General features: G+C 44.4%; 1 pseudogene; it reads right to left on the reverse strand.

Annotated features, from left to right (window-relative positions):
• Positions 1-23984: 23984 nt before the first annotated feature.
• Positions 23985-24100, reverse strand: LOC149438133 (U2 spliceosomal RNA; annotated as a pseudogene).
• Between the last annotated feature and the right edge of the window lie 354 nt (positions 24101-24454).

Genomic DNA, 24454 nt, shown 5'->3' on the forward strand with positions numbered 1-24454 from the left:
ATAGCAGTGGTCATACCTATGATATTCTAAATAGGGACCATGGAATATAGGTGTATATTCGGTTATTCCTCCTTGAAGTATCATCCTGTTTGTTTCCTGATAAGACATGTAACTAATGCTAGTTTATAATACATCTTACTTCCCATCATCTCAATACTCAAGTTAGTGATATATAGTTCCCATTGCTGAGTATTTAGTGGTGTTTAAAGTCTATGACATCTTATTTATAATCTGTTTTTGTAGTACATTTTTGTAATGATATACAGTGAACTTTTAAACTTAAATGTCCTGAATTTCACCCCTTGGTTTCAGCATCAACATTTCCTCTGTGTAGGGAAAAAAAAATCTCTGTTTGCCTAGCCCTTGTATTGGACTCATGGTAAACAATGGTTAATGCTTTCACCCTTGGTGAACAATAGTAGATAGTAATAGTTTCAGAGGTTTGTTGGTTCATCACACTCTACAGGTTTTGGTTAAGCTTTCAAACAGTTGAGTTCCCGTCTCATTATTGTTGAAATGTTTACAAGTCAGAGTCCTATGTGTTTGACTTTCTGTAGATGCATTCTTCTCACTTCCATATACAAATAGTCCTTGTGGACAGTTTAAACAATCCCATTGTCTTGGAAAAGTCTTAATTCCCTGTTCTCTTCAGTTCTTTAACTAGAATTCTTGAAGGTTTAACCAAGACAAAATTAACTCTTAACATCCGGTTCTGCTGAGCTGTTTGCTATATAACATTATGTCTTGATAAAAGTCATATTTTTGACATGATTCCAAAAGCCCACAACAAAATCCCCCTTTGTTTTTGGGGTACAGGCACGTGTATAGGGGTGTCTGTATCGAAAAACATGAGTGAGGCTTTTGGCTAGGGTGATTGTTCGTCTTCTCCGGTGAAGGGACTGAAATAATAAAAAAAAAATTTCCGATAATAAAATGGCAGCGGTCATGCTGGTTGTTCCTCAACTTGACTCGGCGTCTTTAGATGGACACTTCCGATGACGATCCTGGTCTTGTGATGAGGCCGGCCTGGCCTGGCACATCCACCTTGGGGTCCATGGGTCCTCCGCACGACAGGTCTCTTAGACGGTCTCCTAGGCGGGTCTTTTCCTCTGGACTAGCCCTTGGTGGCCTGGGACATCAGGTTATCGTCTCCGGATCGATCTCTGGCATCTGGTCTTTCCCACAGGACATTATAGCTTCCTTCTAGGGTCCGGTCATTGACACCTCCGATCGCCGGTCTGGTCATAGTCTGGGCCTTCCTTTCTAAATTATTAAAATGAACAGTTTGAGTAATGGATATACATAAAATTATGTTACTGGATCCTGTAAGGCAAAAGATGAATTATATGTTTAAAGGAAATTTAATAATGATCTCAATATCTCCAGATAGGAATTGGTGGGTTCAGTCCTCCAACAACTGCAATTGAGACTTCGGATGGCAAGCACGTAATTGGTTAATGTGCACCCATCTATCACTGATTTCACCATACCGTGTCACCTGCAATTTATATGCGACCGGAGAGATTTTATCAATGATAGAGAACGGACCTTTCCAAGATGGAAGGAATTTCCGTTCCTTGATCTGGTCTCTTGCAAAGTTGTATAGATAGACCTTGTCACCAATCTCATATTCCTTCTTGGAGGTTTTGAGATCATAGTATGTCTTAGCACTAGTTGCAGCTCTTTCCAAATTTCGCTGGGCAAAGGCAAAAGCATATTGCAGATGTTTACGTAAATCCTCTATGTACTGGTGTGTGGTGGTAGCATTGATCAAATTTTGATCTGTAGTGCGATACAATAAGTGCTGGGGCAGTACCATCCGTCTACCTGTCATCAGTTCAAAAGATGACATTTTTGTAACTGTATTCGGAGTAGCCCTCAACGCCATCAGGACCAGCGGGAGTTTGACATCCCAATCTTTGCCTGTTTCCTTAACAAATTTCTTAAGGACATTAACGATGGTCTGATTGTATCGTTCTACACCACCACTAGAGGCTGGCCGATAGGCGATATGCAATTTCCTTTTAACCCCCAAAATTTTCCACAATTTGGCCATCACTTCGCTAGTGAAGTGCGATCCTCTATCAGACTCTATCCTCTGAGGTAAACCAAAACGGGAAAATACATGATTTATTAGTAATGCAGCACATGTCTCGGAGCTATTATTTGGTGCTGGTATACATTCGACATACTTGGTGAATAAACATGTAACTGTTAACATATACCGATTTCCTCGTGAAGATTTTGTTACTGGCCCAATAAAATCCATCTGAAGGTCTGACCAAGGCATACATATCCCCCTCTTCTGGAGAGGTGCTCTGTGAGTTGGCTTGGTAGGTTGAAATTGGGGACATATTAGGCAACCTTGGCAGTATTCCTTCACATCACGTAACATATGAGGCCAGTAGGCATAATCCCGCAGGATCTCATACGTGATCTTCTCTCCACGATGACCGGAAGTGGGAGCATCATGGGCATGCTGTAGCATCAAACCTCTAAATTTAAGTGGGACGACCCATTGTTGTACGCCACCCTTTGAGGTTCGTATCAACAATCCCTGGTATAAAGAGAATTGGGATTTGGATTTCATTAAGATACGTAAATCCTCCTTCCCACTACATACTTCCTTATTTATGGGATTTTGGTTGGGATCTTCTATATGACTATAAAACAAGCCAATTATTGGGTCTTCTTTTTGGGCAGTAATTAAATCCTCACTAGGAGAATCGTGACTCCATTGTAATGCATTTGGATCACCATCTGTTCTGGCCTGTTGCCTGGTGACAGCTTCAATCTGTACGGTACCTAAAAATTGGTCAATGTCTATCAGTTCACCGGTGATTGCCCCTTCCTTGGCTAGAGAATCGGCCAGATCGTTCCCTTCTTTCTCGGCACCTAGAACCTTGGAGTGGCCTTTGGTCTTCTTGAAGTGCAGGGTGAGATCATTGGACCTTACCAGTTCATCGATGTGACAAAAGAGCTTACCATGTTTCACGGGTTTGTGATTACTCTTGTTCATGTTGTTTCGCTTCCACCTAGGGAAATACTCCACAAAACTATTCCTGACATAATTGGAATCGGTTATGATGGCACACTCTCTGATGTTGAACTCTATAGCCATCTCAACTGCTCTAAGAATTGCAGTAAGTTCAGCAACCTGACTGCTTTTTGGTCCAAGTTTGTATCCCACAGAAATTGGGGTGACACCTTGGGTCCAAACGATTCCAATACCTGCCACTAGTTGGAGCTGTTCCCCATCCTTGTGATGAAAAGCACAACCATCCACATATACACACGGCAGCTGTTTACAGTATTCTTCATCGTAAACCTTGTAGGGAGAGAACAGTTGTTCTTCCAGAAAGTCAGTGTCCGGGGCCTCCATAACAGGCGTAGTTGCGGAACAATCATGGAGCTCGGCTAGGCCCTGGGCTACTGGACTTTCCTTGTTCTGTTTGTACCGAATTTCAAGAGGCCACCCTTGCAAAGACAAAGTCCAAGCAGTGATGCGGCTATTAGACACATTTCCTCCCTTGATACGTTCACTCTTTAAATACTGTAAAGGCTGGTGTGCCGTTTCAACAATGATTCTCTCTCCCTGAATGTAACTGCGAAAATTCTGTAATGCCCACACGGTGGACAATAGAGCTTTTTCACAGTCACTGAACTTTACTTCAACCGGGGACAAAGTTTTACTGGCATAGGCAATCACCTTACTGACATCATCACGTTTCTGGTAAAGAACAGAACTCATACTTACCTGCGTAAACCCTGTCTCTAGATAGAAATTTTTACCCCCTTCGGGATATCCGAGACACGGCGCTTGTGTGAGACGTTCCTTTAATTCCTTCATGGCGTCCTCCTGTTTCTTACCCCACGACCATTCGACATCCTTCTTCAGTAGGTGAAGCAGTGGCTTGCTTATCTCGGCGTAATTGTCAATAAACTTACGCGAGTAGTTTACCATACCTAGGAATGATCTCAATTCTTTAAGGTTAGTAGGGACTTTACAGTTCAGAACCGCCTCAACTTTCTTCTTTTGTGGGTTCAAACCTTCAGCAGTAACTTCATGGCCTAGGAAGTTTACCTTCGTGCGACACCACTGGGCTTTTTGTAAGGACAGTTTAACTCCTGCTGCTTTTAATTGGCCCAGGACATGCCGAAGTTCTGTAATGTGTTTGGCCATATCAGTACTTTTGATCAGGATATCGTCCACATATGCCAACGTCCCCCTTTCGAAGGCGTCTGGCATGGCCTTGTGCATGAACACAGCAAATTCATGTCCGGAATTTATGAATCCGAAAGGCATTCGTACCCAACAATATTGTCGATTCCCAAAACTGAAGGCCAGTTTGTATTGGTCTTCCTCACTCACCTTTATGGTCCAATACCCCTGTGCACAATCCAAGGCTGTGAAAACTTGGGATCCTTGGAGCTGGGCGAGACACTGGTCTATGTATGGGACAGGCCATCCTGACATGTACACACGTTTGTTTAGCTGACGGAGATCAGCGCACAAACGCCATTGTCCATTGGGTTTTAAGATACCCAGGATCGGGTGGTTGTAGGAGCTGTGGATGGGCCTAATTATACCCCTTTCATGTAACTTCCTGATAATCTCAGCTAGAGATTCATAGGAAGCTAATGGTAACCTATACTGTCTTACGAATACTGGTGGGGCATCTGGATCTGTTTGGATCCTAGCGATGTGTAGGTCAGTAGTCCCACAATCGTAAGAATCCTTGGCAAAGATCTCTTGGAATTCAAGGAGAAGCTCTCGGAGCAATTGTCGGTCGAGATCACTGGCACACGCGTCGGCGAGGGCCACCATCTCTTCCACTAACTCCTTGAATCCAGGAAAGCTTTCCGGCTGACCTATCTCATATGCCTCTTCAAGTTTCGTGGTGAGGTCATTGGGTATGTGATGTGTGTGTGTGTTCTCCTGCCATCCAGGTTCTTTGGGGTACTCTTGTTCTTTGATTGGGTGATCAAAGACAATTGATGTCTCTTCGATTCGACAGGTGCCATCTTTAGAATCGAATGGATAAATGGACTCTATGGTGAAAATACCCTCTGGTAATGAATGGAATGTTTGTTCAATTAATTGTTCCTCCGACAAATATTCATCGGGGATGAGTCCAATCACCTGGTTAGTAACCCCAAAGGTATAATATTCAGTCTCTACCGCTAGACCAATAAGGGTCTCTTTGGGTAAGACGATGTCCTGATTGGACAGATTATGTATGTAAATGTACATCGGGGATTGATGTGTGTTGACTAGGGGCGTGTGTGTAATGTTCAGTCCCTCCCCCTGCATTTTATGGGAGAGGCATACTAATGCATCTGACCCCTTCAGTCTATGTCCCTTTTTAACTTGGATGGGGAGTATGAAATTATTTATGCCCTTAGGAATTGTAATCTTTTGGGCTACCTGGACTTCAACAGCATAAGGCATCTGTTGCTGGGATTTTAAAGCTAAGTCCAGATTTTGGTATTTTTCGGGGTCCCCCTTTAGTCGACTCCATAAACAGTCATTAATTAGGTCGACTTGCATTGCAAAGCGATGTAATATATCGTTGCCAAAATAAATTTTAGTTTGGGGATTATCCAAGACTAGGAACACATGGGTGGCTGTTTTGTTTCCTACAGTGATGTTTAATAGACACCTAGCCATTGAATTGTGATCATCAGAGTCATCAAGGGAGTCTGAAATCCAATGACGCTGAGGTGTGGAGAAACGGATCATTTCCATTTCGGTCAGGTGTTTTATCAACCCATGGCTTACAAAGCTGTGTTCCTGTCTCAAATCTAGTTTGGCATATTTTGACCTATTAAGACCATTTATCCGGATGGGGATAAACAAGTCGCTGTTAACCCTTTCAATACCTGTCAAGAATTGGGTATGATCTCCCCCTTTTCTTGGTTTATCCTCCTGATGAAAAGATATCGTAAGGATGTCATCTTGGAGGGAAATATCTTTTATCTTGGGGAATTCTAAAAATGTGTTCCTCATCTCTTCTGATAGGGTTATGGTCATCAGGTTTGATAACCGTTACATCAGGAAGTTGGCTGTTCCTGAAATGGATTTCTAATGATCCAGGCCTTTCTTCCACCAGGTGGCAGTGTTGTCGGGAATGGGGAGTTTTAAGTTTCCCATATTTAATTGGGGTATTTACCTGTGACCACAGGACTTGGTTCACACAGTCAACTATGGTGTTCAGCCTTTTTAGGAAGTCCATCCCAATTATCATGTGGTGCTGTGATATGCTAGCAATGATGACGGGGTGTCTCAGTTCCTTATTACCCAGTTTCAGTTTAAGCCAGGCGGTACCCGTGACTTGTAACGGGTCTCCACCTACACCAATCAATGAGCTGTCAAAGCTTTTAAGTCTCGGCTTGGTGGGCATGACATTCGCCACTTTGTCAAAATGTTCCTGTGACATGATGGTTGCTTGGGATCCAGTGTCTATTAAGCCGACAATCGAAAGATCACTGGCATCCTGCACCTGCACCGTGGCATAATATCTCCCATCAGATTCAGTCACCAGATGGATGCAAAAGGTCCCGTAGTGGGACCAGGACTGCTCCGGTACTAGCTGCGGAGGTAGAGTTTGGGATTGGTTCTCCGAGGCGGGAGGCAGAGCTTACTGCAGCATGGTTAATACTTTTCCCCGTGGAAGGGAAAGAAGGAGGAGAAAGGCCCATAGAGTATACAAGGGTCAGTGACTGCGAGTGGACCTTCTGGAGTGTTGGTTACATACTGTGCAAGTGTATAGGATATTTAAGAAATGGAAGTCCAGTGAGCATTGTAAGGGAGGTAGAGAGACAGCAAAAACTCTTGGAGCAAGGCAGTAATGAGACGTGAGAATTAATAGTAAGTGTCTGTCACCTGTTGGAGAGTGCGCAGGAGGATCAGGAGTATGGGCGGATGTAGGGTTGCTAGACTTCATGTTGCGGCTTCCTAAGCGCCGGTGAAGCCATCGGGCTGGAGGTGGCTGCGGAGCCCCCTCCAGGGAGTTTCGGAGGAGTTGATGGGACTGAGCGGCGTCTGCGGGGGAGTTGGCTTTGCCAGTCCATTGCACTAGCTTCATGACTCGTGTCTTGAGCAGACGGCAACCTCATGGACCTATACCAGTCAGGCAGGTCGATCAGTGGGATATCCAAGAAAGTGCAGAAGGTGGGCAAATCTTCGGGGACTCTAAGTTGGAGGTGCGCCCGCTGGCTTGTGCACAGAGGCAGAAGGGAAACCGCCATCTGTAAGGAATATTGCGTGAGCAGAGGGTATCCAGTAAGGGGTGCAATTCTCACCTTTGGCGCAAGGTCATACTGGATAAGTCCTGAAATAGATTTATTTCTGCCCCCTCATAAAAGAGATGTCTTCTGTCCCTGGCACTAAGGATATCCTCTGTGAGAGGAAAACTGACAAGGCAGAAGATGATATCTCTGGGTGGGTCTGTGTCTCCCCACCAGGACGGATCGCCCTGTGCACACGCTCAAGGTCAATCGGGGTTGCTGGGGGGCGACCGAGGAGGTCATTAAAAATGGCTACTACCGCCCTAGGAATATCATTTGATTCCACTGATTCTGGTAGGCCGTGGAGTCTAATATTATGTCTGCGTCCACGGTTGACCAGATCATCAATATGCCTGTAAAATTCACGGATAGTAGAAGTGTGTAGCGCTGACTGTTGCTGTATATCAGCTATGGCGGACGTATTATGTCTGGAAGAGAACTCCACCTGATCCAATCTTGAGCCCAATGACTGGATATCTTCACGTAAGTCATTCAGGGCGATAGTGAAAGTGACCTTTATGTCCGCGGCCACAGTGTGAAGATCCCTTAGTGATAGGGATTGAGTAGCGGAGGAGAGATCGTGCTGGGGAACTGTGTCTGGTGCTGAGTGCGTGGCAGAGCAGAGAGAGCTGGCCATGTCTGCGGCTGCAGGGGGAGCGGAGGAGGGGGATAGAGAGGGAGAGGGAGAAGGCTGCGGCCCTTCCTTCTGTTGGGAGCGGAAGAGCTCCTTTATATGTCTTCCCTGGTGATTTGGTCCCCGTGGGGACCATGACCGGGCATCGGAGGTCATCCGGTCTGATTTCCCCATAGCTGGGAGAGCCTGTCTCACCCGTCCCCGCAGTGCAAGGCTAAAGCACGTTCCGGCCGGCGGGAGTTCCGGGACTAAGCGGCCATCACAGCTTGCGGCAAACCACGCCCCCTAAAGTACCTATCTTATCTTCCAGTACTTTTTACAGAGTATATAACTAGAGAATTACAACACTGATGATAAAGTTAAACTGGTTGTGAAGGCTGAAGGATTTGTACCTTTATGCATTCTATGCTTGAAGGTAAAAAGCCTTCTGTGTGTTGCTCCCCCCTCAGCCCCCCCCCAATACTCACCTGAGCCCCCTCTTGATCCAGCGATGTACACGGGTCCCATGTCTTTCTTCTCATTGACTGAAACACAGCAGCTGGAGCCATTGGCTCCCATTGCTGTCAATCACAGCCAGTGAGCCAATGAGGAGAGAGTGGGGGTGGGACCAAGTCGCAGCTCTATGTATCTTATGAATGCACAGAGTGGGGCTCAGGAGTGAGCACGCACCAGTGCCCCCCTAGCAAAAGGCTTACTATTGGGGGCACTGGTCAAGGGGGAGAAGCCATGAGCACCAGTGGGGGACCTGAGCAGAGGATCCGGGCTGCTCTGTGCAACACCACTGCACAGAGAAGGTAAGTATGACATGTTTGTTATTTAAAAAAAACGAAACAAAGCTTTGATATCACTTGAGATTAAAAAACAAATTCAAATTTATTTTAAGTAAAAATAGACAGACATGATAGAAAATGACTATGATATATACATCTTTGACTAATGCCTTTGGACTGTAGGTCATGTTTGATGCCACCTCCGCTGGGCCATGTGCCATGTTGGGTGCCAACATCATTGGGTAAGACTTGAAGTGCAGCTAGTCCTTGAGGCAAAAGTGACTAGCCCAAGACCAGCCTTGTCTCAGCAACTGGCCAATCAGTAATAATTAGGTCTGTACCCTGGGTACACCCCACCCTGAGAAAATTGTGGCCCATAGACATTTTGAGTATGCATGTAGCCCCCATGTTGTGGGGGATGTCAAAGACTGTATTATGGGGAGGGAAATCTGAAGAGGAAGTTCTGGGCGGGGGAGGCATTGGGGGCATCAGACTGGGAGTGTAAACATCCCTCCGCTCCGCATAGGTGGAGCTTGAGTATGGGGTAGGCATGTAGTTATATCGAGAGGAAAAGGGGAAGTTGGGGTAAAGCAGGAGAGGGAGTATGCTGGGAGGGGCCACCACATTAGGGGGCACATATTGTGAATATAATGTTGGAAGGTTCCAGAAGATGTTTGGGAAGGTTGCGGCAGGATCTATATTTGGGGGTTGGGTTTGTACTGAGGGACCAGCCTCTGCATCTGATCTGACCACAGTATTTCCGTTTGAAAGATGGGGGTGGTGAAAGTTTAACAATCTGTAGGGCTGTCCATGCAGGATATAAGGAGCCAGGTCAGGAGGGTAGGCTTCTTGCCGGGTGCCACTCGTATGCTGCAGCTTCATGGCATCCTCAGGAATTCGGCTCACATCCACCGTCCAGTAGTTGCCCTTAGCCTGCGGCTTTAGTGGATCTTTTAGGACCTGCAAAGAGTGAGAAGACATTAGAGGCGTAGGCCGGCACAGCAAATTCACACAAATCTATTACGGGTCAGGGTAACCGATCCTTACGGCCTATTTATAATACAGACAAATAATTTCCCCGGATCTGCCCCTATTATCATAAATGGTTATATTTTACATGGATAATATATGTACAAAATTAAAAATGTTTGCTTTATATAGAGTGAGAAACGGTAGGATCCCCTATCAGGTGTGCTAAGATTTTAGCTGGAGTTCTTTTTTTATCAAAATTGTGTATAAGTCTAAGTATACATGAATATACAAAATACAAAAATCAACCTATTGGAGTGTTGTCTCTGCCCCTCCTGTGATGTTCTGACAATTTGCAAATTGGTAATTACTTTTATTTTTTAAACTTGGAAAGGTAACTTTCTTGGAGGATCTTTTAATTTAGGGAGTACATTCATTAAATTAGAATTGGCCTTTTTACACAAATTTGCAATTGTTTTCTGTTTGTTTGATTTATTATTTTATAATATTTTAGACTTTTAAACATGGGAGGTGTATTAATAATAACCAAATTAACACGGAATGGGTAACTATGACTAAATAGTTTTTGTTTTTTTTTAATGGTTGAACTGGATGGACTTTTGTCTTTTTTCAACAAGACTAACTATGTAACTATGTACATAATAATTGATTAATAATTCTTATTTAACTACCTGCCGACCGCAGATAGCTGAATGACGGCTGCACTGCGGCCGGCCAGTTCTGGGTGGACGTCATATGACGTCCCCCCAGAACGCTCTCTCCTGCCAGGGGGCGCGCACCCGGCGATCTCCGTGATCGCTGTGTCCTACGGACACAGCTGATCACGAGATGTAGTAAAAGGCCGATCATACCGGCCTTTTACCACGTGATCAGCGGTGTCCATTGACACGCTGATCACAGGGAAATGCAAGTGCCGGTTCTCGGCTGCACTTTCCTCACGCTGTCAGATCGTGAGGAAAGTACTGCCGAGAACCGGCAGTTGTCAGAGCGGGGATCGGCACCGACCATCAGGGCACTGATGATCAGTGCCCTGATGATCGGTGCCCAGCAGTGAGACCCGCAGGTTCCGCCCAGCAGTGCGCCCACTAGCTCCGCCCACCCGTGCCCAGCAGTGCCCCCACCTGTGCCCAGCAGTGCACCCACCTGTGCCACTCTGCAGTGCCACCTACCTGTGCCCAGAAGTGCCACCTACCTGTGCCCAGCAGTGCCACCCACCTGTGCCCACCCTCCTGTGCCCACCAGTGCCACCCACCTATGCCCACCCACCAGTGCAGCCCAGCAGTGCTGCCAGTCAGTGCCACCAGTCAGTGCCCAGGGATTGTGCCAGTCAGTGCCGCCAGTCAGTGCCCAGCAGTGATGCCAGTCAGTGCCGTCTATCAGTACCCATAATCAGTGTCACCTATCAGTGCCGCCTATCAGTGCTGCATATCAGTGCCGCCTATCCGTGACCCCTAATTAGTGCTGTCTATCAGTGCCGCCTATCCGTGCCACCTCATTAGTACTGCCTATCAGTGCCCTTTAGTGCTGCCTATCAGTGCCCATCAGTGCCGCCTATCAGTGCCCATCAGTGCTGCCTCATCAACGCACATCAGTGAAGGAGAAAAAATACCTGTTTGAAAAATTTTATAAAAGAAACAAATAAACTTTTTTTTTTCAAATTTTTTGCACTTTTTTTTTTATAGCGCAAAAAGTAAAGCGCCCAGTGGCGATTAAATACCACCAAAAGAAAGCTCTATTTGTGAGAAAAAAATGATCAAAATTTCATATGGGTACAATGTTGCATGACCGCGCAATTGTCAATCAAAGTGCGGCAGCGCTGAAAGCTGAAAATTGGCCTGGTAAGGAAGGGGGTATAAGTGCCTGGTAGGCAAGGGGTTAATGGGCATTACATATGTATTATTAATGAGAGTTAAATAAGCCATATTACTTATTGGTTTAGGGGTAATGGGGATCAGTTTTGAAGCTACTTTATTTCTCTTGCTTGTAGCAGAAATGTTTTTAAAACATTTGACACCCCAGTAATAAAATGGCTATTTTAAATCTATGATAGACATACCTTGAATTTACTATCTTATATGTTATAAATAAGGACATGTATTGCAGCTCAATATTTCCCGGAACAATCTGCAATTGGTGAACACAGTGGAGAAAGAACGCGGAGCAGGAGAAAACATCTAGGGAATTATATACCCAGCAATGATAAATATACTGTATCAAGCAAAATGTATATTAAAATACTTTTGTCAGTTTATAAATACGGGGAAATTAATTTTGGAGCTGCTGGCATGGCACAATTGTTACCATTAGGTGCCACATTTCAGATAATATAATCTATTATTAATGGATAGATTCCAAGTGGAGCTCAGCTCCTGAAAATTTACATTTTTTTCAGTAATGCAGCCTTTCTGAACCTTTTCAATGCAGAGGATCCCTTGAGAAAATGCTGTGGTCTCAGGGAACCCTTGCTAATAATTGCTATATATACAACTCATGACACATTGGGGTTTATTTACTAAAGCTGGAGAGTCCAAAATCAGACTCCCTTCTGCATAGAAACCAATCAGCTTCTAACCTCAGCTTGTTCAATGAAGCTTTGGCAATGAAACCTGGAAGCTGATTGGTTTCTATGCAGAAGGGAGTCTGATTTTAGTAAATAAACCCCATTAGGTGAGTCGGAACAATTTTCTCCAAGCTATGGCCCTCCAGCTGTTGAAGTACTACAAGTCCCATCATGCCTCTGCCTCTGGGAGTCTTGCCTGTGGCTGTCAGGGTCTTGCAAGGCCTCATGGGACTCACAGTTCCCATACACCTGGAGGGCCATAGTTTCGAGACCCCCGCTCTATATGCTATCTATGATCATTGGGAAGAATTCCCCCCCTTTACAGATAAATAGATCATTGGTGTCAGAGTGAACTTATCTGAGAGGCAGAAATTGCTCATCGCTCAAGGAACCCTTAGTAACCTCTGGGGGAACCATGGTTGAGGAACCCTGGTGTAATGTGTTGTTTGCTATTATATAAATTAAGGAAAATAACAAAGGCCACATATTAAATTGAATTATATAAAACTGACCATTATTAGGCTATAGTGACTGTGGGGTTGATCTACTAAAGATGGTTCAGCTGGTTGGTGCATCTGTGCATGGCAGCCAATCAGATTCTAACCTCAGCTTGTTCAATTAGGCTTTAGAAATAAAACCTGGAAGCTGATTGGTTTCTATGCAGAAGTGCTGGAGATTCTGAGCGTACCAGCTTTAGTCAATAAACCCCACTGATCCTACTTATTACAAGTTGAAAGGGTAGAAACAAAGGAATGGTGAAAGACAAAGCAATCTAGCAAGTGTGCACCTTTCTATGTTTTGTTTTGGGGTTTTTTTGAGTTTTTGTTTTCCTTTTTTCAAATTGTATAGATCTCTACCTTCGCTGGATGTCTGTTCTGTATTTTTTTTGTACAATAATACTTTCTAAGGTTTACGCGAAACTTTCCTCCTCTAGTTTCAGTCCGTGTCCTCGTGTTCTTGATCTTGCCTTCATATTGAAATTCCTGCCCTCCTGAACCTTATTCACCACCTTCATGGATTTAAAGGTTTCAGTCATGTCCAACCTTTCCATTATTTCCTCCAGGCAGGACATATTAAGTTCCTGAAGTCTCTCCTGATATGCTTGGTCCTTCAGATCTTTCACCATTTTTGTTTCCCATCTCTGGACTCGAACTGTCTTATCTGTATCTTTTTGTAAGTGAGGTCTCCAGAACTGGGTGCAATGGGGGTTGACTTGCTAAAGGCAAACAGGTGGTCACTTTGCAAGGGAATTTTCCTTTAACTTCGTGAATATGGTAAAAATTCACTTTGCAAAAAAAACCCAACCATGTGTAAGAATAATATTTTTTAAAAACTGTATTTTCGCATACACATGATTGAATGATGGAAGTCCAGAGATTCATAGTTACATAGATAGGCTGGCCATACATTATATAATTTTCTGTCCAATTTCTGCCCAATTTTCTTTAGTATTTTTTTCAACTGTGTAGTGCAAGGGCCCACCTACTTGGATACAATTGAAAGTGTTGTTAAGTTTGACCTTCTATTATATTTATTATTTTTGGTAAATCTAAACCAAAAATCTCAAGAAAATTGTAAAATGTATGGCCAGCCTAATATTGTATAGACTTACAATTTCCTTACAATTTCTGCTCAATTTTCTTTAGATTTATCATCAACTATGTGGTGCAAGGGCCTGCCTAATTGGATACAATTGAAAGTGTTTAAGTTTTCTGGTAAATCTAAACCCAAATCCTGAAGAAAATTGTATGATATATGGCCAGCCAAAGGTTGGCCATACATTATACAATTTTCTTGAGAATTTTGCTTCAGACTTACCAAACACTATATAATATGAGGTCAAACCTAAACAACACTTTCAATTGTATCCAATTAAGCAAGCCCTTGCACTACATAGTTGAAGGTAAATATAAAGGAAATTGGGCAGAAATTGAACAGAAAATTGTATAATGTATGGCCAGCCTTAGTCTGGCTGAAAAAGACAAAAGTCCATCCAGTTCACCTCACTCATCACACTTGGAGTATATTATCCTGCAAAGTGAACAGCCTATTTGCCTTTAATAAAGTCAAGTAACTCCGGCCAAAACTGTTTATTGTAAAAGTGGAAAATGAATTTAGTCTGAAGAGGAAGCAGAGTTTTGGATGGAGTGGGATCGGGGTAAAACCTTTTGTCCAGATGTCTTACTGTCTGCCTTCATTAATGGAAGATCTTCCACACTTTGTCCAAAACCTAATATAAAAATGTATAAAAAGTAAAACCTTTTTTAAAAAATTTGGATAGAGTAGAAAATGGTGAAAAGATTTCTTTTCACTTCCTATACTATAGACCAAGGGTCTCCAAACTATGGCCCTCCAGGTGTTGAAGTACTACAAGTTCCATCATGCTTCTGACTCTGGAGGTCTTGGCTGTGGCTGTCAAAGATTTGCAAGGCCTCATGGAACTTGCAGTTCCTCAACACCTGGAGGGTCATAGTCTGGAGACCCCTGATCTAGACAACACAGGACATCTTTCCAAAAGAATGGAAATCTACTCTTAAGCTGGCCATACACTTGTAGAACCTGACCAGAATATTGGGGGTTGTTTACTAAATGTAAAATCTGGTGCAACTCTGCATCATAACCAGTCAGCATCTGGTGCAACTCTGCATCATAACCAGTCAGCATCTGGTGCAACTCTGCATCATAACCAGTCAGCATCTGGTGCAACTCTGCTTCGTAACCAATCCGCTTTCAGGTTTTATTGCCTAAGCTTAAGGCTGCATTCACACTTGAGCATTTTGTAGCTTGAAACTCTAAGCTCCAAAGAAGCTCAAACTTTTCAAAAATCAATTGTTCTCTATGGTGCCTGTTCACACCTGATTGAGCAGACAGGCACCATAGAGAACAATTGATTTTTTTAAGTTTGAGCTTTTTTGGAGCTTGGAACTACAAAACACTCAAGTGTGAATGCAGCCTAATTGAACAAGCTGAAGTTAGAAGCCGATTGGCTACCATGCACAGCTGCACCATATTCGGAGTGCTCCAGTTTTAGCAAATATCCCCCCCCCCCCCCCCATGTGTCCATTTCTGGAGACCTCACTTACAAAAAGATATTGATAAGATAGAACCAGTCCAGAGATGGGTAAAACAAATTGTGAAAGGTCTGGGAGATAAAACATATCAAGAGCAGCTTCAGAAACTTAATATGTACAGTCTGTCTGCAGGAAAGAAGGGAAAGGGGAGACATGATTGAAACCTTTAAACACATGAAAGGGGTGAATAAGGCTCAGGAGGGCAGGATTTTCATTATGAAGCCAAGATCAGGAACACGGGACATGACCTTCAACTGGAGGAGGAAAGTTCAAAACTAACCTTAGACAGTATTATTTTACTGAAAGGGTAGTTGATGTTTGAAAGAAACTCCCAAAAGAGACAGTGAGCAAGTCAACAGTAAATGGCTTAAAAACATGCTTGGGGCAAAAACAAAACAACCCCCCCCTCCCAAAAAACAAACAAAAAAAAACTGGTCAGACCTGATGGACCACTCAGTCCTTTTCTGCCCTCACTTTTCTAGGTAGTGAGTTCCTCTAAAGTAAATGGCTTCAAACATGCTTGGGACAAGCATAGATCTATACTCAGACAAAGAAAGTTAAAAAAAAAAAAGAAAGAAAGAAAGAAGAGGGAAAAAAATACACAACACAAATAAAAAAACAAGTTTAAATAAAAACAAAAAAAACAGGCAGACTCAATGGACCGCTCAGACTTATTTCTGCTGTCATTTTTCTATGTTTCTATGTAGAACCTAATTCGAAAATGTTTGTGTTCTGAATGTTTTTTAGGCTGACCATAAATGAATAGAATTCTGAACAAAAATTTTTAGGCAACTTTTTTATTACTATTATTATTATAATACAGGATTTATATAGCGCCAACAGTTTGCTCAGCACTTTACAATAGAAGGGAGACAATACAATTACAATACATTTCAGTACAGAAGGAATAGGAAGGCTAGGAATAGGAACTTTGTACGAAAATTCTCAGAAAATGTGTTTGTCATTTGAAAGATTTAGTTTGCTTGATTTTATTTTTTTTTCAAATTCTATTTTTACTTAAAACAACGGAACAGCAGAAGACACGTATCATGTATCCATATAAACATACACAAAATACAGAAGAACGGTATCAAAAGCGATACAAGCATGTATAAATTCCAAAGTAGTACAGGGAAAATGCAATCCCAAGGCAGTGTACAGGGCAACTCAGTGCACACACAAATGTCAAAACCCCCCTGTAGTTTAACCCCCCTGGCGGTATTCCCGAGTGTAGCTCGGGGTAAAATTTCAGTACCAAAAGCGGTAACGCCGAGCTACACTCGGGCTTACCATGCGGCGCTGCATAGGGATTCCCTGCAGAGCTTACCTTGTCCTACGCTCCCGCAATGTGTCCCCTGCAGCGTCCCCAGCCATCTCCTCCTGCCGATGCCGGCATCCGGCTTCTGTGTTCCGGTCCCTGTGACGTCGGGAAGTACGGGTGCCGGAACCCGCGGGAAATTTGAAAATTTAAAAAAAAGTCATTTTTTTCCAAACAAATTTTACATAGTAAAACATTGCTGTTTCAACCCATTTCACATACATTTTGTCCCGAGTGCTTTGTCCTGTGCCCTGCCTGTATTTTGTCTGTTCTTTCCGCCTGTAAACTTAGAAAAGTCCATGGCGTCCAAAAAGCGTCCCTTTAGGTCAAAAGCAGGTTTAGATCAGCTAGAGAACAGTGATAGTAAATCAGAACCACTTGCAGAATTGAGTGATAATGATTCGTGGGGGAAATTCGTCATCAGACACTGAAAACGATTTTGCGACTTTGCTCAGCGATGTGCGAACTTGGCGCTCTATTTCAAATATCAGTGTTTTTGGTTTGATTATATTATTGAATTAAATGTATTATTATTATATTATTATTTTTTATGATTATTTATTAAATTATAATTTATGATTTCGTGTTTCAAATTTTATCCTACCCGGGATGTTTAATAGACTCTTGTTCGGACAGATTTCAGTGAGTTATTCCTAAAAATTACAGCCTGCAATAAAAAAACTACATATTTCCATGCAAAATAATGGTACCGCTTTCAGCACCAAAAATCTGAAATCATCATACCGCCAGGGGGGTTAAACAAAAAGAGAGACAAAGAGATAGGAAAGAGCAATAAGTCAGAAAGCACAGGAGAGAAAGAGGAGAAGAGAGAAAGTGAAAGAGAGAAAAAAAAGGCTGGAGCAAATTAGTCTGCTTGATTTTAACCCCTCGCCCTTCAGAGGATCCCCCCCCCCCTTCCTGACCAGGCCATTTTTTGCAATACAGCGCTGCGTTACTTTAACTGACAATTGCACGGTCATGCAATGCTGCAACCACATGAAATGTATGTCTTTTTTTTCCCACACAAATGAAGCTTTCTTTTGGGGGTATTTGTTGGGCTCTGCGGGTTTTATTTTTTTGCACTGTAATCAAAAAAAGACTGACAATTTTAAGAAAAAAACAATATTTTTTACTTTTTGCTATTAAACATGTCCAGTAGAAATTTTTTTTAAAAAAATCACATTTCGTCATAAATTTCGTCATAAATTTCGGCCAAAATGTATTCTGCGACATGGCTTTGCTAAAAAAAAAAATCCCAATACGTGTAAATTAATTGGTTTACATGAAAGTTATAGCATTTACAATGGCGGTATGGATACTGATATTTATTTTTTTTCTTCTAGTAATAGCGGGACTGCAACAGGCATTCCGACACTGGGGGGGACTGACTAACTGCCACTGACATCCCCAGTAACACCAATACAGTGATCAGTGTTAATAAAAAGCACTGACACTGTACTAATAGCACTGGGCAGGAAGGGGTTAACATCTGGGGCGATCAAAGGGTTAACTGTGCACCTTGTGTGTGCGCTTGTGTCAGCACATTGCTTTGTATGGCTCTGCTCTTGCAATACAAAGCAGTGTGCAGGAGCTGACAGGGGAGAGATCTATATTTTTTGCATACAGACCTCTCCCATCAGCGATACTTGGTGATCTCTGGGTGATGGTGGGGGAATCACCGGCCTGGACTCGGTGGTCAACAGCTAAGGCCTGCAATGGTGGTGTGGTTAAGGCGTGCGTGCCCCCTACCCGGAATTGCAAATTCACGTAAGTCCTCAACCAGGCAGATCCATAGAGAGGGAGAAAAGCAGTTATGAGTTATCCCATCAACAACATTTATTACGTCCTGCCAGTATTGCATGACAGCCAGGCAGGACTAGAAGACATGTGTGAGAATCCCCCAGTGAGTAGTTGTAGAGCACCCCGGCCAAGAGATTGAGGAAAGCCTCACGTGGAGCGTGTATAAGGTGTCATCAGCTCTAAGTATCTTTTTAAATGCAATAAGTTTATCCTTTATGGAGACTAAATGCATGGAAGGAAGGTCCCACATCTCCCTCCTATCATCAGTGTCTAGGACTAGAATGTCCATCAGCCACTTTTGCATGATTGAGGACAGGTAAGGAATGGCTAGCAGGGTGAGATGGCTGTAGATAGTCCAGGTGGGTTTCTCAAAGCATTTCGTCCTAAGTGTTCAAGATCGGATGGGATTTGTGTGGAAACTGAGAGCCAAGAGCATGGGGCAACTACAGGAATCAAGAGACATGAAGCTGGGAGGTTAAAATGTGAGGAGAGGTTAAAAAAGAATAAAAGGGTTTGGTTTTTGACAATATGTGACAAGGTTTTAATTTTACACTTGTAGGTTTGTTTGTCCGATTTTCTCATCATATATACTAGGCGTTAGGAATTTGTTTGTTCAAGAAACATTTCCATCCTACTCCTTCGAATTTTCTCATCACTGCGGTCAAAAATGAACAGCAATTTGTCCGCACTAATGATTAGAAAAACAAATGACCTTTAGAACCTTCTTTTCCCAAGAATTGTCATTTAAATTCTACCCATCTATGGCTAGATTTAGTGGAGTGAATCAACATTTGTTTTGACTGCAGTGACTACAAAATTGAAAGGAGCAGGATAGAAAATGTTTAAAATAAAACAAAAACTAATCTCTAACAGTGTATGTGATTTTTTTGTTCAGGAAAATGTATTCATTCCAAAATCAACTGTTAAAAGCAAAAGAAATTTTGAAGTATCTTTGTATGAACATTTGTTTGTTACATTCAATATGTTGAAGAATGCCATTCAAACATTAGTTTGAAAATCTACTAGAGTACGGCCAGCTTTAGACAGTTGTCATTAGAACAGCTTGTCCCATTGGATGATGATTTCCCCTCTGTACCTCTCCAGGTGACAATTTAACATTTTGGATTTTTTTTACCTTCATTCTTGTTTAGAAAGTATTATGACCACATATCTAAAATGAAAATATATAAAAAGAAAAAAAAAATCTTTATTTTGTATTGCAAAAAAGATCATCTTCAATTAAAATCACTTAAGCTTTAAAGAGTTGCATTTAAAACAACCCTTTTTGAAAGCCATGGTAGGCCACAGGTATAGAATATTGTATCAAAAATCTTTTTGAAATAAGGATGTCCCTGGACAGTCACAAGCAGAGAAGTATGATAGAAAAAAAAAAACTTCCTTAGAGAATTTTCGAAAAGCTTTGAACAGTTCCTAATTGTAATATCAAAAGATGTAAGGATACCGTTAATGGAGTTTCGGTGTTATATTTCACACCACATGGTAAGATAATAGTCCACATCCCTTAGATGTAGTATCTCTAAAGCAGTGGTTCTCAACCTTTCTAACGCCGCGACCCCTTAATACAGTTCCTCATGTTGTGGTGACCCCCAACCATAAAATAATTTTCGTTGCTACTTCATAACTGTAATTTTGCAGTAGGAGGAATAGTGCCACGTCATTGGTGTCAGTGGGAGGAATAGTGCCCCGTCATTGGTATCAGTGGGAGGAATAGTGCCCCGTCATTGGTGTCAGTGGGAGGAATAGTGCCACGTCATTGGTGTCAGTGGGAGGAATAGTGCCCCATCATTGGTATCAGTGGGAGGAATAGTGCCCCGTCATTGGTGTCAGTGGGAGGAATAGTGCCCCCTTCATTGGTGTCAGTGGGAGGAATAGTGCCCCGTCATTGGTGTCAGTGGGAGGAATAGTGCCCCGTCATTGGTGTCAGTGGGAGGAATAGTGCCCCGTCATTGGTGTCAGTGGGAGAAATAGTGCCCCGTCATTGGTATCAGTGGGAGGAATAGTGCCCCGTCATTGGTATCAGTGGTAGGAATAGTGCCCCGTCATTGGTGTCAGTGGGAGGAATAGTGCCTCGTCATTGGTGTCAGTGGGAGGAATAGTGCCCCATCATTGGTATCAGTGGGAGGAATAGTGTCCCATCATTGGTGTCAGTGGGAGGAATAGTGCCCCATCATTGGTATCAGTGGGAGGAATAGTGCCCCATCATTGGTATCAGTGGGAGGAATAGTGCCCCATCATTGGTATCAGTGGGAGGAATAGTGCCCCATCATTGGTGTCAGTGGGAGGAATAGTACCCCATCATTGGTGTAAGTGGGAGGAATAGTGCCCCGTCATTGGTATCAGTGGGGGGGAATAGTGTCCCGTCATTGGTGTCAGTGGGAGGAATAGTGCCCCGTCATTGGTGTAAGTAGGAGGAATAGTGCCCCGTCATCGGTATCAGTGGGGGGAATAGTGCCCCGTCATCGGTGTCAGTGGGAGGAATAGTGCCCCGTCATCGGTGTCAGTGGGAGGAATAGTGCCCCGTCATCGGTGTCAGTGGGAGGAATAGTGCCCCATCATCGGTGTCAGTGGGAGGAATAGTGCCTCATCATCGGTATCAGTGGGAGGAATAGTGCCCCATCATCGGTATCAGTGGGAGGAATAGTGCCCCATCATAGGTGTCAGTGGGAGGAGGAATAGTGCCCCATCATAGGTGTCAGTGGGGGGAGGAATAGTGCCCCATCATAGGTGTAAGTGGGGGGAGGAATAGTGCCCCATCATAGGTGTCAGTGGGGGGAGGAATAGTGCCCCATAATAGGTGTCAGTGGGGGGAGGAATACTGCCCCATCCTTGGTGTCAGTGGGGGGAGGAATACTACCCCATCCTTGGTGTCAGTGGGGGGAGGAATACTGCCCCATCCTTGGTGTCAGTGGGGGGAGGAATACTGCCCCATCCTTGGTGTCAGTGGGGGGAGGAATACTGCCCCATCCTTGGTGTCAGTGGGGGGAGGAATAGTGCCCCATCCTTGGTGTAAGTGGGAGGAATAGTGCCCCGTCATTGGTATCAGTGGGGGGGAATAGTGTCCCGTCATTGGTGTCAGTGGGAGGAATAGTGCCCCGTCATTGGTGTCATTTGGGGGAGGAATCGTGCCTCATCGTTGGTGTCATTTGGGGGAGGAATCGTGCCTCATCGTTGGTGTCAGTGGGGGGAGGAATAGTGCCCCATCGTTGGTGTCAGTGGGGGGAGGAATAGTGCCCCATCGTTGGTGTCAGTGGGAGGAATAGTGTCCCATCGTTGGTGTCAGTGGGAGGAATAGTGTCCCATCGTTGGTGTCAGTGGGAGGAATAGTGCCCCATCATTGGTATTAGTGACACCAATGATGGGGCACTATTCCCACTGACACCAATGATACTTACCTTGCAGACCCCTGCTCCAGCCTGGGCTCGCTCGCTCCCTCCCTCTCCCATGGTACCGACACTTACCTGTCAGATGTCTTCCTTCTCCGGCCGCTCTCCTCCTCTTCACTCGCTCGATCTTCGCGGTGCCGCTCGGCTCCTCTTCTCCAAGCTCCACCTCCTTGCCGGTGATTGGCCGCCTGTGTGCCTCTCCTGAGCTACAGTGCCGGTGGCCAATCACAGGCGAGGATTGATCTCGAGGTGTGTCCAGATGACAGGGGCTGCATGTCATCCCGCCCACACCTGGAGGTGGCGGCGGCGGCGAGGAGCGGTGTCTCGGTTCCTAAGACCATCGGAAATATGTGTTTTCCGATGGTCTTAGGCGACCCCTGTGGAAGCGTCGTTCGACCCCCAAAGAGGTCGCGACCCCCAGGTTGAGAACCGCTGCTCTAAAGGATCCTGTCTTGTCTTAGGAGAGTTTTCCTAACCTCTTCGTTTTTCATATGGAGGCTAGAATGCAAAAAAAAACAGACAATCATTCGTCCAATTTTCTCATTGTGTGTTCGGGGCTTTGGAGGTGCTGGGGTCTACAGGGAACAACAGGTTTTTTTTTTTGTTTTTTTTTTTAAGTCCGCAAACGTGCAAACTACAACGAAAAACCCGTAAGCGATCACAAAAAATGTGCAAGTGCGAACACCACACGAAAAAGTGCACTTAGGGGTGTGTTTGTCCTACCCCCGGAGGAGTTGGACCGTTACCCTGATCCCCCGGGGCACGAAGCTCCTGACAGGGACAAGGTTCCCATTTGGTCCTCCTAGCCAAAAGGCCTGGTGGACCACCGTTCCTTATGTCCAGCCGAAGCCGGACATCCAGTACTAGGCCAGGGGGCTCTCCCGGAGAGAAAACCCCCTAGGGATCAGGGGAGGAAGGAACCAAAAGGCCACACATCCTCCCCCTAGACTTCAGGATAGGCCCGAGGACCCACACCCTCCATCCGTGAAAACACACACATAAGCGAAAGAAAAAAGTGACAAACGTGGGAGGTGAAATAAATTAAATAAATAGAAAATAAAAAAGTGGTACCGTGCCAAATTGTGCACAGACCAGGCCCTGAGGCCTGTAGCAAAAATTGCCCTGGTCCTAGCCAAAAGGCCTGGTCCTTAGGGCGCTGTGCAAAAAGAGTGTAAAAACAGTGACCATGTGCCAACTTCACACTGTGGGGTCCCACACCCAGGTGTTACTAATGGCACCCCTGAGAGCGTCTTCCTCAGGGGACACTGAGTTTGCGGACTTTCTGCAAAAGGTTTTTTTTTTTTGTTTTTTTAAGTCCGGAAACGTGCAAACTACAACGAAAAAACCCGTAAGTGATCACAAAAAATGTGCAAGTGCGAACACCACACGAAAAAGTGCACTTAGGGGTGTGTTTGTCCTACCCCCGAAAGGGTTGGACCGTTCACCTTATCCCCCGGGGCACGAAGCTCCTGACGGGGACAAGGTTCCCATTTGGTCCTCCTGGCCAAAAGGCCTGGTGGACCACCGTTCCTTATATCCAGCCGAAGCCGGACATCCAGTACTAGGCAAGGGGGTTCTCCCGAAGAGAAAACCCCCTAGGGATCAGGGGAGGAAGGAACCAAAAGGCCACACATCCTCCCCCTAGACTTCAGGATAGGCCCGAGGACCCACACCCTCCATCCGTGAAAAACACACACATAAGCGAAAGAAAAAAGTGACAAACGTGGGAGGTGAAATAAATTAAATAAATAGAAAATAAAAAAGTGGTACCGTGCCAAATCGTGCACAGACCAGGCCCTGAGGCCCATAGCAAAAATTGCCCTGGACTTGGCCAAAAGGCCTGGTCCTTAGGGCGCTGTGCAAAAAGAAGTGAAAAACAGTGGCCATGTGTCATCTTCACACCGTGGGGTCCCACACCCAAGTGTTACTAGTGACACTCCTGAGAGCGTCTTCCCCAGGGGGCACTGAGTTTGCGGACTTTTTGCGTCCCCAGCCCCTGGCCAGACCAAGGTAGATCCGTCCGAATCAGGAGGTACTGGGTCTTTCCAGCTTTCCCAGAGGAATTACTCCCAAGGCCCCAGAACGAATCATGGCGCTCCCTGGTTTCTGTCCCTCCGGTCCAGCCTTCCGGACCCCCATCATACCAGTGAGGGTACTATACAACAGCCATCCCCGCAAAGCTAGAATGGCCGGGAGCACCCCCACTGGACACTGATAAGAACAGATACTACACTTGATCTTAGCCAAAAGGCCGAGAAGCATCCAATCAGGCAAGCCCCTTGCACTACATGGTTGTTAGTAGATCTAAAGGAGATCCATTACATCTCAACACATTTGTATCTGATTGTAGGAAGTATTCTCAGTTTACCATTTACACAAGAACATGGAATATTTATGGCTAATTTGACAATTCTGACACCATTCCTGTGATCAGTTCCATTACTTTTATGAAAGTGACTTTCCATAATGTGCCTTGAGGAGTCTCACTTCTCAGCCTGAATCTTGATCACAGTAAATAGTACATGTCAGAAGTCTAAAGTAATTCATAAAAACCCCAATGTTCTCCTGATGTATCCCATCAGGGGGGAAACACACACTCCTCCCCCTCCATGAATGA

This window comes from Staurois parvus, unplaced genomic scaffold, assembly GCF_062004578.1.
Source record: "Staurois parvus isolate SC_StPar_1 unplaced genomic scaffold, SC_StPar_1.0 ptg001215l, whole genome shotgun sequence".
Lineage (NCBI taxonomy): Eukaryota > Metazoa > Chordata > Amphibia > Anura > Ranidae > Staurois > Staurois parvus.